The following is a 12,500-nucleotide window of genomic DNA, read 5'->3' on the forward strand; positions in this document are numbered from 1 at the left end:
TAACACCTGAGGTTTGTTTTCAGGACGAAGACAAACGGAAGCCCAAAGCAAATCACTGTCACTATGCTATACTTAAGTAGTACTGTACTTACGATTCATTTCTTGATTCATGAAATGAACTAACAGTTAATTAGAACACAAAGCAACGCACCGAGCAGCTCAGCAACACCAACAGACCTGAGAGACCACAGAGTCATTTATTTCACAGAGGACCTCTGGAGGAGGCTGACAGGTCTGCAACCAGGAAATGCCTTCATGGATGGAAACACAGGATTTACAATAGGAAGGATGATCAGACTTAAAAGCATCTCAGACCTTACCTGCAGTAACACCTGGTTACCTGCAGTAACATCTCGTTGCCTGCAGTAACCCCTCCTGACCTGCAGTAACCCTTCCTTACCTGCAGTAACCCCTCCTTACCTGCAGTAACATCTCCTTACCTGCAGTAACCCCTCCTTACCTGCAGTAACATCTCGTTACCTGCAGTAACCCCTCCTTACCTGCAGTAACATCTCGTTACCTGCAGTAACCCTTCCTTACCTGCAGTAACATCTCGTTGCCTGCAGTAACCCCTCCTTACCTGCAGTAACATCTCTTTACCTGCAGTAACATCTTGTTGCCTGCAGTAACCCCTCCTTACCTGCAGTAACATCTCGTTGCCTGCAGTAACCCCTCCTTACCTGCAGTAACCCCTCCTTACCTGCAGTAACCCCTCCTTACCTGCAGTAACATCTCGTTGCCTGCAGTAACCCCTCCTGACCTGCAGTAACATCTCTTTACCTGCAGTAACATCTCGTTGCCTGCAGTAACATCTCCTTACCTGCAGTAACATCTCGTTGCCTGTAGTAACCCCTCCTTACCTGCAGTAACATCTCTTTACCTGCAGTAACATCTCGTTGCCTGCAGTAACCCCTCCTTACCTGCAGTAACCCCTCCTTACCTGCAGTAACACCTCCTTACCTGTAGTAACCCCTCCTTACCTGCAGTAACCCCTCCTTACCTGCAGTAACATCTCGTTACCTGCAGTAACCCCTCCTTACCTGCAGTAACACCTCCTTACCTGCAGTAACATCTCGTTACCTGCAGTAACCCCTCCTTACCTGCAGTAACACCTCCTTACCTGCAGTAACCCCTCCTTACCTGCAGTAACATCTCTTTACCTGCAGTAACATCTCGTTACCTGCAGTAACACCTGGTTACCTGCAGTAACATCTCGTTACCTGCAGTAACCCCTCCTTACCTGCAGTAACCCCTCCTTACCTGCAGTAACACCTCCTTACCTGTAGTAACCCCTCCTTACCTGCAGTAACATCTCTTTACCTGCAGTAACATCTCGTTACCTGCAGTAACCCCTCCTTACCTGCAGTAACCCCTCCTTACCTGCAGTAACATCTCGTTGCCTGCAGTAACCCCTCCTGACCTGCAGTAACATCTCTTTACCTGCAGTAACATCTTGTTGCCTGCAGTAACATCTCCTTACCTGCAGTAACCCCTCCTTACCTGCAGTAACACCTCCTTACCTGTAGTAACCCCTCCTTACCTGCAGTAACACCTCCTTACCTGCAGTAACATCTCGTTACCTGCAGTAACCCCTCCTTACCTGCAGTAACATCTCGTTACCTGCAGTAACCCCTCCTTACCTGCAGTAACACCTCCTTACCTTCAGTAACCCCTCCTTACCTGCAGTAACATCTCGTTACCTGCAGTAACCCCTCCTTACCTGCAGTAACACCTCCTTACCTGCAGTAACCCCTCCTTACCTGCAGTAACATCTCGTTACCTGCAGTAACCCCTCCTTACCTGCAGTAACACCTCCTTACCTGCAGTAACCCCTCCTTACCTGCAGTAACCCCTCCTTACCTGCAGTAACACCTGCTTACCTGCAGTAACCCTTCCTTACCTGCAGTAACATCTCGTTGCCTGCAGTAACATCTCGTTACCTGCAGTAACCCCTCGTTGCCTGCAGTAACCCCTCCTTACCTGCAGTAACCCCTCCTTACCTGCAGTAACATCTCGTTACCTGCAGTAACCCCTCCTTACCTGCAGTAACCCCTCCTTACCTGCAGTAACATCTCGTTACCTGCAGTAACCCCTCCTTACCTGCAGTAACACCTCCTTACCTGCAGTAACCCCTCCTTACCTGCAGTAACACCTCCTTACCTGCAGTAACATCTCGTTGCCTGCAGTAACCCCTCCTTACCTGCAGTAACACCTCCTTACCTGCAGTAACATCTCGTTACCTGCAGTAACCCCTCCTTACCTGCAGTAACATCTCGTTACCTGCAGTAACCCTTCCTTACCTGCAGTAACATCTGGTTGCCTGCAGTAACCCCTCCTTACCTGCAGTAACATCTCTTTACCTGCAGTAACATCTCGTTGCCTGCAGTAACCCCTCCTTACCTGCAGTAACACCTCCTTACCTGCAGTAACATCTCGTTACCTGCAGTAACCCCTCTTTACCTGCAGTAACATCTCGTTACCTGCAGTAACCCCTCCTTACCTGCAGTAACCCCTCCTTACCTGCTGTAACCCCTCCTTACCTGCAGTAACACCTCCTTACCTGCAGTAACATCTCGTTACCTGCAGTAACACCTCCTTACCTGCAGTAACACCTCCTTACCTGCAGTAACCCCTCCTTACCTGCAGTAACACCTGCTTACCTGCAGTAACCCTTCCTTACCTGCAGTAACATCTCGTTGCCTGCAGTAACATCTCGTTACCTGCAGTAACCCCTCCTTACCTACAGTAACCCCTCCTTACCTGCAGTAACACCTCCTTACCTGCAGTAACCCTTCCTTACCTGCAGTAACATCTCGTTGCCTGCAGTAACCCCTCCTTACCTGCAGTAACACCTCCTTACCTGCAGTAACATCTCGTTACCTGCAGTAACCCCTCCTTACCTGCAGTAACATCTCGTTACCTGCAGTAACCCTTCCTTACCTGCAGTAACATCTCTTTACCTGCAGTAACATCTCGTTGCCTGCAGTAACATCTCCTTACCTGCAGTAACATCTCGTTGCCTGCAGTAACCCCTCCTTACCTGCAGTAACATCTCGTTACCTGCAGTAACCCCTCTTTACCTGCAGTAACATCTCGTTACCTGCAGTAACCCCTCTTTACCTGCAGTAACATCTCGTTACCTGCAGTAACCCCTGCTTACCTGCAGTAACCCCTGCTTACCTGCAGTAACCCCTCCTTACCTGCAGTAACCCCTCGTTACCTGCAGTAACATCTCGTTACCTGCAGTAACCCCTCCTTACCTGCAGTAACACCTCCTTACCTGCAGTAACCCCTCCTTACCTGCAGTAACACCTCCTTACCTGCAGTAACATCTCCTTACCTGCAGTAACATCTCGTTACCTGCAGTAACCCCTCCTTACCTGCAGTAACACCTCCTTACCTGCAGTAACCCCTCCTTACCTGCAGTAACATCTCTTTACCTGCAGTAACATCTCGTTACCTGCAGTAACACCTGGTTACCTGCAGTAACATCTCGTTACCTGCAGTAACCCCTCCTTACCTGCAGTAACCCCTCCTTACCTGTAGTAACCCCTCCTTACCTGCAGTAACATCTCTTTACCTGCAGTAACATCTCGTTACCTGCAGTAACCCCTCCTTACCTGCAGTAACCCCTCCTTACCTGCAGTAACATCTCGTTGCCTGCAGTAACCCCTCCTGACCTGCAGTAACATCTCTTTACCTGCAGTAACATCTTGTTGCCTGCAGTAACATCTCCTTACCTGCAGTAACCCCTCCTTACCTGCAGTAACACCTCCTTACCTGTAGTAACCCCTCCTTACCTGCAGTAACACCTCCTTACCTGCAGTAACATCTCGTTACCTGCAGTAACCCCTCCTTACCTGCAGTAACATCTCGTTACCTGCAGTAACCCCTCCTTACCTGCAGTAACACCTCCTTACCTTCAGTAACCCCTCCTTACCTGCAGTAACATCTCGTTACCTGCAGTAACCCCTCCTTACCTGCAGTAACACCTCCTTACCTGCAGTAACCCCTCCTTACCTGCAGTAACATCTCGTTACCTGCAGTAACCCCTCCTTACCTGCAGTAACACCTCCTTACCTGCAGTAACCCCTCCTTACCTGCAGTAACCCCTCCTTACCTGCAGTAACACCTGCTTACCTGCAGTAACCCTTCCTTACCTGCAGTAACATCTCGTTGCCTGCAGTAACATCTCGTTACCTGCAGTAACCCCTCGTTGCCTGCAGTAACCCCTCCTTACCTGCAGTAACCCCTCCTTACCTGCAGTAACATCTCGTTACCTGCAGTAACCCCTCCTTACCTGCAGTAACCCCTCCTTACCTGCAGTAACATCTCGTTACCTGCAGTAACCCCTCCTTACCTGCAGTAACACCTCCTTACCTGCAGTAACCCCTCCTTACCTGCAGTAACACCTCCTTACCTGCAGTAACATCTCGTTGCCTGCAGTAACCCCTCCTTACCTGCAGTAACACCTCCTTACCTGCAGTAACATCTCGTTACCTGCAGTAACCCCTCCTTACCTGCAGTAACATCTCGTTACCTGCAGTAACCCTTCCTTACCTGCAGTAACATCTGGTTGCCTGCAGTAACCCCTCCTTACCTGCAGTAACATCTCTTTACCTGCAGTAACATCTCGTTGCCTGCAGTAACCCCTCCTTACCTGCAGTAACACCTCCTTACCTGCAGTAACATCTCGTTACCTGCAGTAACCCCTCTTTACCTGCAGTAACATCTCGTTACCTGCAGTAACCCCTCCTTACCTGCAGTAACCCCTCCTTACCTGCTGTAACCCCTCCTTACCTGCAGTAACACCTCCTTACCTGCAGTAACATCTCGTTACCTGCAGTAACACCTCCTTACCTGCAGTAACACCTCCTTACCTGCAGTAACCCCTCCTTACCTGCAGTAACACCTGCTTACCTGCAGTAACCCTTCCTTACCTGCAGTAACATCTCGTTGCCTGCAGTAACATCTCGTTACCTGCAGTAACCCCTCCTTACCTGCAGTAACCCCTCCTTACCTGCAGTAACACCTCCTTACCTGCAGTAACCCTTCCTTACCTGCAGTAACATCTCGTTGCCTGCAGTAACCCCTCCTTACCTGCAGTAACACCTCCTTACCTGCAGTAACATCTCGTTACCTGCAGTAACCCCTCCTTACCTGCAGTAACATCTCGTTACCTGCAGTAACCCTTCCTTACCTGCAGTAACATCTCTTTACCTGCAGTAACATCTCGTTGCCTGCAGTAACATCTCCTTACCTGCAGTAACATCTCGTTGCCTGCAGTAACCCCTCCTTACCTGCAGTAACATCTCGTTACCTGCAGTAACCCCTCTTTACCTGCAGTAACATCTCGTTACCTGCAGTAACCCCTCTTTACCTGCAGTAACATCTCGTTACCTGCAGTAACCCCTGCTTACCTGCAGTAACCCCTGCTTACCTGCAGTAACCCCTCCTTACCTGCAGTAACCCCTCGTTACCTGCAGTAACATCTCGTTACCTGCAGTAACCCCTCCTTACCTGCAGTAACACCTCCTTACCTGCAGTAACCCCTCCTTACCTGCAGTAACACCTCCTTACCTGCAGTAACATCTCCTTACCTGCAGTAACATCTCGTTGCCTGCATTAACCCCTCCTTACCTGCAGTAACATCTCGTTACCTGCAGTAACCCCTCTTTACCTGCAGTAACATCTCGTTACCTGCAGTAACCCCTCCTTACCTGCAGTAACACCTCCTTACCTGCAGTAACCCCTCCTTACCTGCAGTAACCCCTCCTTACCTGCAGTAACACCTCCTTACCTGCAGTAACCCCTGCTTACCTGCAGTAACACCTCCTTACCTGCAGTAACCCCTCCTTACCTGCAGTAACCCCTCCTTACCTGCAGTAACATCTCGTTACCTGCAGTAACCCCTCCTTACCTGCAGTAACACCTCCTTACCTGCAGTAACCCTTCCTTACCTGCAGTAACATCTCTTTACCTGCAGTAACATCTCGTTGCCTGCAGTAACCCCTCCTTACCTGCAGTAACACCTCCTTACCTGCAGTAACATCTCGTTACCTGCAGTAACCCCTCCTTACCTGCAGTAACATCTCGTTGCCTGCAGTAACCCCTCCTTACCTGCAGTAACATCTCTTTACCTGCAGTAACATCTCGTTACCTGCAGTAACCCCTCCTTACCTGCAGTAACATCTCGTTACCTGCAGTAACCCTTCCTTACCTGCAGTAACATCTCGTTGCCTGCAGTAACCCCTCCTTACCTGCAGTAACATCTCCTTACCTGCAGTAACACCTCGTTGCCTGCAGTAACCCCTCCTTACCTGCAGTAACATCTCTTTACCTGCAGTAACATCTCGTTACCTGCAGTAACCCCTCGTTGCCTGCAGTAACCCCTCCTTACCTGCAGTAACATCTCGTTGCCTGCAGTAACCCCTCCTTACCTGCAGTAACATCTCTTTACCTGCAGTAACATCTCGTTACCTGCAGTAACCCCTCGTTGCCTGCAGTAACATCTCCTTACCTGCAGTAACACCTCGTTGCCTGCAGTAACCCCTCCTTACCTGCAGTAACATCTCTTTACCTGCAGTAACATCTCGTTACCTGCAGTAACCCCTCGTTGCCTGCAGTAACCCCTCCTTACCTGCAGTAACATCTCGTTGCCTGCAGTAACCCCTCCTTACCTGCAGTAACATCTCCTTACCTGCAGTAACATCTCGTTGCCTGCAGTAACCCCTCCTTACCTGCAGTAACATCTCTTTACCTGCAGTAACATCTCGTTACCTGCAGTAACCCCTCCTTACCTGCAGTAACATCTCGTTACCTGCAGTAACCCTTCCTTACCTGCAGTAACATCTCGTTGCCTGCAGTAACCCCTCCTTACCTGCAGTAACATCTCCTTACCTGCAGTAACACCTCGTTGCCTGCAGTAACCCCTCCTTACCTGCAGTAACATCTCTTTACCTGCAGTAACATCTCGTTACCTGCAGTAACCCCTCGTTGCCTGCAGTAACCCCTCCTTACCTGCAGTAACATCTCTTTACCTGCAGTAACATCTCTTTACCTGCAGTAACATCTCGTTGCCTGCAGTAACCCCTCCTTACCTGCAGTAACATCTCTTTACCTGCAGTAACATCTCGTTACCTGCAGTAACCCCTCCTTACCTGCAGTAACATCTCGTTGCCTGCAGTAACATCTCCTTACCTGCAGTAACACCTCGTTGCCTGCAGTAACCCCTCCTTACCTGCAGTAACATCTCTTTACCTGCAGTAACATCTCTTTACCTGCAGTAACATCTCGTTGCCTGCAGTAACCCCTCCTTACCTGCAGTAACATCTCTTTACCTGCAGTAACATCTCGTTACCTGCAGTAACCCCTCCTTACCTGCAGTAACCCCTCGTTGCCTGCAGTAACACCTCCTTACCTGCAGTAACCCCTCCTTACCTGCAGTAACATCTCGTTACCTGCAGTAACCCCTCGTTGCCTGCAGTAACACCTCCTTACCTGCAGTAACCCCTCCTTACCTGCAGTAACATCTCGTTACCTGCAGTAACCCTTCCTTACCTGCAGTAACATCTCGTTACCTGCAGTAACCCCTCGTTGCCTGCAGTAACACCTCCTTACCTGCAGTAACCCCTCCTTACCTGCATTAACATCTCGTTACCTGCAGTAACCCTTCCTTACCTGCAGTAACACCTGGACTGAAAGCTGTCCTTCAGTCACATCTGGAATCTTTGAGGATAGAGCCAAAACTACAAATAATGAGTCCAAACACTTGTGTGAGAATCACTTGTGCCGGCATGTCGGTTACAGCCCGGTGTCTCCTCAGTAAAGTTATGGTCCATGTTGGAGGAGGCGGAGCAAACCTGGGACTGGGAGTTACCAGAACTCTTCACTCTTCCTGCCTCTGATTTCACTTCGTCTATCTGTCTCTCTTCAGTCTGTAATTAGTTATTGTCATCCAGCCCTGAAACTATCGACTCGGAGAGAACTCCAATCACACTCGGTCATACATCCGTCTTCTTTATCAGCCGCTGACAGACTGTGCCGCTCTGCCTCCGTACAATTTGTCTGATTCCCTCAGAGTGTCAGTTTGATTGACAACTGACCAAACAGACCAGAACGTCAGACTGTGATAGGATCACTGAGTCGATTGCTGAGCCCAGCGCTGAGAGCCGCTGATAGCAGGAGGGCTTTAATTTTCCTCTTCTTGCTATCAATACCCCGGCGTCTTCAGCTGTAGGAGCACCAACAAACACAGCTTTTTATTCTTGTTTCTGGGAGTTTTGGTCTTGTGCAGCTTTGTGGGCTGCAGTGGGGAATGTGGAGGAGAGCATGCTGAATGAACAGGACACATGCAGCAGATTGTTCTTGATGTTATTCTGATCTCAGCTTTTAAGCTCTTAACTTCACCCAGTACTCTTAATGGCTAATAGGAGTTCAATCACACTACAGCACTGTGCAAAAGTCTTAAGTCACCATTCATTTCTTTAGATTTTGCAGGAATCCTGGAGGTTCATTATAACATATGCAAACATACATGGAATAATAATAGGCAAGAACAGAGTTTGAATATTTGGTGTGAGCAGCTTCATCCTTCAGCTCAGTGTGAACTCTGAGGCTTCAGAGGCTTAACAGACAGAAACAAATGGTCAGGCACCAGGACTGGACCGACAGACGAACTTTGAAATACCGTCAGAAAGCTGAAGAACTGTTGCTCAAGAACATTTTGCTTTTTGGAAGCAAAATATGAGCAAGCAAGCTACCTGCTGAACGGCGTGATGTCAGAACTCTGTGACTCGTGTGCATCAGACAGATGCATTAAAACCAACAGAGTGCAGATGTACCGGCATCCTCCGTCATCACCCTTCGTCATTTACATGAATACAGTTGGGTTATGGACAGTCCAGATCTGTGCATCACTCATAGGGTTCAGATGTGAAACACATTAGGAAGATGTTCTCGTAGAGGCCGAGCTGCAGAGATCATTCACGAGTGTCGGACTGAGAGCGACACATTTGTGTCCGGCTGGGAGAAGCAGCTGACACTGGTTAGTCTCTCAGAGTAAAACGGCGCTGATGGAAGTCATCGTATTTATTCCTCACAGAGACGGAAAAGTTCGAGCACACAGGCAGCTCCTCCACTGCGACATCAGAGCGCTCTGCTGTGTCAGTTATTGAACCCATTCATGCTTTAATGTTTTCACCCGTGTCTGTCTCAGCTGTCGTCAGCACTGATGTTCGACGCCGTTCACGTGGTGGTGAGCGCCGTGCGAGAGCTGAACCGCAGTCAGGAGATCGGCGTGAAGCCGCTGAGCTGCACCTCCCCGCTCATCTGGCAGCACGGCACCAGCCTCATGAACTACCTGCGCATGGTAAACACACACAGACACACCTCACGCATTATCAGAGGAGGCCCACAGACATCTCACAGAAAGGCATTATGGGTAATGTAGAGATGAAGGGCTCACAGTTTACTGTCGTCTCAGCAGCAGCGAGCGCAGCTCTTCTTCTTCTGCTTCCATTCACTGAACAGGCCAAAGGATGGAAGTGCTAACAGCAGTGTTTCCAGTTTAAAAAGCTCAGACACTGGAGGATGAGCCAGTACAGCAGCACGCTGGTTTCACCTCTGTGCTGGTGTAGGTTTGGTTCCCATGCAGCCGTGTGGTCTCTGACATTTCAGCTTTTTAAAAGCTTTGAAAGCTGTTTTTTCCAAATAGGCAGGGACTCAGTAGAAGGCGTGAACTTGGCTGTAGGTGGGTGTGGATGCTGCTGGTATGAAACACTTCATATTTCAGTGGAAACACTGGCAGGGATTTGAGCTCGCAGCAGGAGTGTTCAGCACTGCAGCATTTAGAGGACTTGTTGGTTTTAACACGGCGAGCTGCTGCAGAGCTGCACCCGTGGAAGGAGGCCTCCTCCCTCCTTCCTTCTTTCATTTTCATGTCCATTTGATTTATTCCTGTCTTCCTCTTCCCCCGTCTTTGTCTGTCTGCCACTTCTTGTTTTTTCCATCCTCTGAGGATGCCGCTCCCTCTCTCCATTTGTTTTGCTTGCTCTCCGAGCATCACTTCATCATCTCTGCACTGAGCCTGGCAGCAACCAGAGACCGCGTTCCCTCTCCCCGTCTCTCTCGCCACATTGTTTTTGGGATGTAATTCATCTTGAGTGGTGCGCACGCACACACACACAGACACACACAGATACACGCACACACCCGTTCATAGTGTATGTGCACTCGATTACACATAACTCACATAAACTAAGGAACAAAATGCACGCTTGGCTGCACATCTCTCACACTTATTTGCACATTCCTGCAAACACACACACACACACACACACACACACACACACACACACACACACACACACACACACACACACCAGCAGCAGCAGCGTCACTGATCTGATGAACTGTCTGTCTCTCCTGTTGTCTCAGTTTCTATTTCCAGTGTGTGTGTGAGAGCATGTATTGATATCTGTGTGGGGACCTAAATCCCAGTTCCCATGAGCTTAAAGGCGTGTTTGAGACTCAAAGTGTCAGGGTTACATTTAGGTTATGGTGATGGTTAGGCTCGGGGTTCATTGATGGTTAAGGTTAGCAGCTTGGGAAAGCATTATGTCAATGAGATGTCCCACAAAGATATGAAAACGTGTGTGTGTCAGATTAAAGTGCAGCTTGTAATAAAGCTTCACATTGAGCTGCTGTAAACATCTTTCCCAGATTTTCTGCATCCTTAACGTGAACGCCAACGCAGTCTGTTGTTCCGTATAAAGATGCCGAGTGTCATCTAGCTGCTAACAAGTCTGTGCAGCTAATCCGGCTAACAGTTTACTGGAGAGAGAGTCCAGGGTGTGAAGCTCTCTCACCCTCAGGTTAGCACTGACAGGATGGTTTGCAGTCACTCCATGCAAAGACTGTATATAAAAGATGACTGTAGCCTTTGGGTCTGAATAGTAAAGCTGATGTGGAAGTGCCGCTTGAGCAGCAGGAGGCGACTCTGGCTGTACAAAGAAGTGTACGGCTCACTGATTTATGGCCTCCATAAGCGCCGTCCTAATGAGTCAACGAGCTCGTTTGCTAGTTTGAGGTCTTACTGAGTGCGGACATTAAGGTCCTCTTTCACTAAAACAGATGATAAAGCAGGTCATGCTTCAGGGTGGGGGGCGTGGTTAATTTTCCCACCAGGAGAAACCGCACTGATGAGCTGAACTCAGTAGTAATTTCATCTCTTTAAACTTAAATTAGCCGCCCTGCCTCAGGGCGTGTTACCTCATGATGACACATGACCACCTTAGGTGCCCGTCACAAAGATGGTGACATCAGCGGGTGATGTCACTGCAGCGTCATGCTGTTCTTTACATGTCGTTATCAATCAGGAAATAGATGTGCTTTTATTTTCCTTCTTATTCTTCACATTGAAGCTGAGTAGAATTAAAAGTAGACTAACGTTTGTATTCCATCTACTGATATTATCTTATTGTTACTTTAATATAGCACAACGTTCAGTTAGCTTTGCACCTAGCTAACCTGCTAACCTGCTCTTTGGTGTTTGCCCGTGTGTCATCAGGTGGAGTACGACGGTCTGACAGGTCACATCGAGTTCAACAGCAAAGGCCAGAGAACCAATTACACCCTGAAGATCCTGGAGAAACACCCTGCAGGCCATAAAGAGGTCAGAGGTCAAATAGGGTCAAGTGGGGAGCTGACAGGAAAGAGATTAGGTCATCATTCAGCCGCAGAGATGTAAATTTGTGCCTTTAGATCAGGCGGGTGGATGAGCGTGGATGTTCTACGCAGTGACCTTAAAAGTCGTGCAGGATGCGCCGTCTGCCCTGCAGTAAACCCTTCTCTCATTCGTCGATAAAATCAGTGCAAACCAATTTTTTCCTGAAGGCTCGGCGCACATTTACGACCTCATACATATATTAAAAGGTTGCAGATCAATGGAGGTCAGCCCGGGGTCAGGTGGGCTCGTGTACCAGGGGTGAAGCTTCCCGTGAGAAGTAACGAGACAGTGCGTGATTTACGCTGCAGCTCAAACACAAGAGCGCGCTCGTGCTCCCCGGAGGATGAGCCGCTCCTTCGATAAGGTCGTTGCTTCAGGCTGCTCTGCTTCCTGCATCGAATCCAAATTGATTTTCATCCTGATAGATCTGCTGCTCTCGCTAACTCTGACCTCATTTACTCTGTGGCGTCTACTGAGGTCCAGATTCATGCATTCTAGTCAAACCCATTTAAGTTTGCTTCACATTTTCAGGAGCCGAATGGATTCACACAGTTACCTCAGCACTGTGCTGCTGTTATGGACATTATCCATGTTTCTAGTGTAATCATGAAACAATCAAGTTATTCTTTGACACAGTTTGGTCCATAATCAGCTGGACACACACACGTTTGTAGTTTTGTCTCTGCACTGCACCACACAGGACTGAAATCAAACAAAAGTGCAGACTTTCAGCTGTAATTCGAGAGTCTGTGTTTTTAGCTTTTCACTGTAA

At 48.9% G+C, this 12,500-nt stretch overlaps 1 pseudogene across 1 annotated transcript in view; it reads left to right on the forward strand.

Annotated features, from left to right (window-relative positions):
• Positions 1 to 12,500, forward strand: part of LOC309699035 (glutamate receptor ionotropic, kainate 5-like) — a 98,192-nt pseudogene that overhangs the window by 52,530 nt on the left and 33,162 nt on the right. Inside the window, exons 9-10 of the transcript XR_014280808.1 lie at positions 9,218 to 9,370; positions 11,570 to 11,674. The product of XR_014280808.1 is annotated as a glutamate receptor ionotropic, kainate 5-like (transcript). The remainder of the gene's footprint in view (positions 1 to 9,217; positions 9,371 to 11,569; positions 11,675 to 12,500) is intronic.

This window comes from Aulonocara stuartgranti (assembly GCF_965226115.1).
Source record: "Aulonocara stuartgranti genome assembly, chromosome: 22".
Lineage (NCBI taxonomy): Eukaryota > Metazoa > Chordata > Actinopteri > Cichliformes > Cichlidae > Aulonocara > Aulonocara stuartgranti.